We start from the raw sequence: 3,631 nt of genomic DNA on the forward strand, positions 1-3,631 counted from the left end.
TCCTGTCAGAATGGAATCTCTAGAACACTTTCCGTCAGAATGGAATCTCTAGAACACTTTCCTGTCAGAATGGAATCTCTAGAACATTTCCTGTCAGAATGGAATCTCTAGAACACTTTCCTGTCAGAATGGAATCTCTAGAACACTTTCCTGTCAGAATGGAATCTCTAGAACACTTTCCTGTCAGAATGGAATCTCTAGAAAATTCCCTGTCAGAATGGAATCTCTAGAACATTTCCTGTCAGAATGGAATCTTAGACATTTCCTGTCAGAATGGAATCTCTAGAACACTTTCCTGTCAGAATGGAATCTCTAGAACACTTTCCTGTCAGAATGGAATCTCTAGAACACTTTCCTGTCAGAATGGAATCTCTAGAACACTTTCCTGTCAGAATGGAATCTCTAGAACACTTTCCTGTCAGAATGGATTCTATAGAACACTTTGCTGTCAGAGTGGAATCTCTAGAACACTTTCCTGTCAGAGTGGAATCTATAGAACATTTTTCTATCAGGGTGGATTCTCTAGAACATTTTCTGTCGGAGTGGATTCTATAGAACACTTTCCTGTCAGAGGGAAATTCCATCCTTTTTCAATGCTTGACACCAACATAATAAACATTTACGTGGGTGTATTCTCTGTTTACCCAGAAGTTAAATCTCATGTAGTTTGGTCAGTCTGTCCACAAGAGATTAACAAGGGTGTGAAACATGTATAACTTCATAGTGACCGCAGAGTGTTGGGAATACGGCTCCTTTTCCCCTGCTGAAAAATATCTTCGGCTGCTCGATTAAATCCTAGAATGATTATGTCATCATAATCTTTAGCCCAGATGTTTTGGTCTGTTCTAGACATGATACAAACAAATTCAACAAACACATAAATACAAATATTACTTTGATATGATTTATTTAAAATTGAAAATACAGCTTTAGATGTTGAAACACAAATAACGCAACTTATCCAGTAGAGGCCTGTCAAACCAAGACAAAGCAGGAGAGGTTGTTCAACAGCTGTCAACCGAGACAAAGCCAGGAGAGAGTTAGGTTCAACAGCCTGTCAAACCAAGACAAGCCAGGAGAGAGTTCGGTTCAACAGCCTGTCAACAAGACAAGCCAGGAGAGAGTTAGGTTCAACAGCCTGTCAAACAGAACAAGCCAGGAAGATGGTTCAAAGCCTGTCAACAAGACAAAGCCAGGAGAGTTGGTTCAACGCATGTAACCAAAAGCAAGAGTTGTTCAAAGCCTGTCAACCAGACAAGCAGGAGAGTTCGTTCAACGCCTGTCAAACAGACAAAGCAGGAGAGAGTTGGTTCAACAGCCTGTCAAACCAAGACAAAGCCGGAGAGAGTTAGGTTCAACGCCTGTCAAACCAGACAAAGCCGGAGAGATCGTTCACAGCCTGTAAACCAAACAACCGAGAGTACGTTCAACAGCCTGTCAAGCCATCCAACGCCTTGCTTGTCTTCTTCTGTGAAATGTGTGTGGTGTGTAAATGTTTGTGGTGGTGTGTGTGTGTAAATGTTTGTGTGGTGTGTGTGTAAATGTTGGTGTGTGTGTGTGTGTGTGTAATGTTTGTTGGTGTGTAAATGTTTGTGTGTGGTGTGTGTGTGTAAATGTTTGTTGTGGTGTGTGTGTAATGTTTGTGTGGTGTGTGTGTGTAAATGTTTTATGTGGGTGTGTTGTGGTAGTGTGGTGGTGTGTGTGTGTGTGGTGTGTGTGTGTGTGTGTGTGTGGTGGTGTGTTGTGTGTGTTGGCATGTTATGAGAAACATTGGAACATCTTTCCTGTACAATAACGTATAACTGTATAATATAGACTGGTCTGCAACATGAAACATACTCCTATAGACTTATACAGGCAAAACACAACCAATATGTCCATACTTTCAGAATAATCCTCAGTAACCTTTAACCTTTCCCACAATCAGACGGACATATAAAGAAGATAGGGGGAGTTGTCGATTTCTCAGGTAGTCTCTCTACGCGTACAGGTGAGCGTCACGCGAGTCACTGTCCTACCCGGTAACCGGTAAGCTACCTAACGGCCGGTCGGGTTGGTCAGTCCCGGGAGAACACGTATTCCGTGTAGCTGGTCCAGATTTTGTCCTCGTTCGGGTCGCTGCTCGCGTACGCGCACGTGCCCGTGGAGCTGCAAGCCACCATGCGGAACCCGACTCCGCGAGCCTGTCGAACGCCTGCTCGAGAAAGTTATACTTTAGATAGTACCGGAGGTGTACCTCTCAGTGGTTTGTCCGGGTCTCTGCTCTCGTTCAGAGTCTCTCCCGAAAACTTCTTTGGCCAGGGACGTCTTTGCGCAAACCGTTTATTCTAGCCATACAAACACGCCATCTGCATGTGAACTTGGCGGTCCGTTTGGACATATCACCCTTCTTACCCAACCCTCCATAAATACACAAGTTATGTGTGTCGTGTCTTTGGCTATGCCGGATTAAGTGATATGACATGCTATTCTATAAAATAATTTCTCTGTAATTAATATTACCCGATTAAGCTAATCAGGTAGATAATTAACTAGAAAGTGGGGGCACCTCGAAAGAATGTTTACAGAGCTGTTATCTTCTGAATAAACTCTTAAAGACCTGGTAATCTTTTACATCAATAGCAGTCAATATTTAATCGTCACCTTGTTTAGTCTCATCTGAAAGTGGTAAATTCTTGGTTATCTTCACGAACCCTGGCTAACAAGTTGAATCAGCAATACAAAATTGTGTTTATTTATTTACTAAATGGATAACTAATCACACAGAATTACATATACCCAGAATGAATCATAAACCCAGAATGAATCATATACACAGAATGAATCATATACACAATGAATCATATACACAATGAATCATATACACAATGAATCATATACCCAGAATGAATCATATACCCAGAATGAATCATATACCCAGAATGAATCATATACCCAGAATGAATCATATACACAATGAATCATATACACAATGAATCATATACACAATGAATCATACATTGATGGACCTATTATGTCATAAAGAAAACGTCCCTGGTGGATGGAGCTGACATGACTGCTGGTTACACAAAGGGAGGGGGTTGGGTTTGAGTGAAAGAGCGGGAAGACTGAGGAACAAAGGGAGAAGCTCTGCTATCGTAAATACAGTATCTTATGCATTCTAAATAACCGCCCATTTGAAAAAAGGAGAATGCAATAAATATTTACTCTGAGCTGCGCTTCGGGTAGATTGGTCGTCGATTGAAGGCCGGTTTGTCCTTTATGAATCTCTGCTCCTCTGAAGAACGTCTAGTGGTGAACTGGAGCGTGGTAGAATGGATACTCTGTCCGTCCTCTCCTAGCCCACGTTTAGCGACTGCTGCTAACTCAACGGCTAGGAGGGATCACTTCTGGAGTGAATAAGAGTTCAAAGTTCATACCAAGTTGCCATACTTTTAAGCTTATGCTATATTCTGGCTGGTATAGTCGAAATTCATCCTTCCGGCGTGTAGGTCGTCACCTTCACATTGAAATTCGATGCCAATTGCGTTAGGTTCTTGCTGAGGTTGGCTTAGTTTTGTAGGTGGTCTTTGTCCTTTCAACGTGGGGATGGGAAGTCCTCACGTCCTTGGAACAGCTTATTATCTGAGCC

The 3,631-nt window shown here is 42.1% G+C and overlaps 2 long non-coding RNA genes across 2 annotated transcripts in view; one reads left to right on the forward strand and one right to left on the reverse strand.

Moving 5' to 3' along the window:
* The window catches only part of LOC139025185 (uncharacterized), a 5,346-nt gene extending 4,246 nt beyond the window's left edge, over nucleotides 1-1,100 (forward strand). Inside the window, exon 4 of the long non-coding RNA XR_011476641.1 lies at nucleotides 1,045-1,100. This is a non-coding gene — a long non-coding RNA (uncharacterized lncRNA). The remainder of the gene's footprint in view (nucleotides 1-1,044) is intronic.
* The window catches only part of LOC139025184 (uncharacterized), a 5,811-nt gene extending 3,812 nt beyond the window's left edge, over nucleotides 1-1,999 (reverse strand). The window contains exon 1 of the long non-coding RNA XR_011476640.1: nucleotides 1,906-1,999. This is a non-coding gene — a long non-coding RNA (uncharacterized lncRNA). The remainder of the gene's footprint in view (nucleotides 1-1,905) is intronic.
* Between the last annotated feature and the right edge of the window lie 1,632 nt (nucleotides 2,000-3,631).

Source organism: Salvelinus sp. IW2-2015, unplaced genomic scaffold (assembly GCF_002910315.2).
Source record: "Salvelinus sp. IW2-2015 unplaced genomic scaffold, ASM291031v2 Un_scaffold2343, whole genome shotgun sequence".
In the NCBI taxonomy this organism is placed as follows: Eukaryota; Metazoa; Chordata; class Actinopteri; order Salmoniformes; family Salmonidae; genus Salvelinus; species Salvelinus sp. IW2-2015.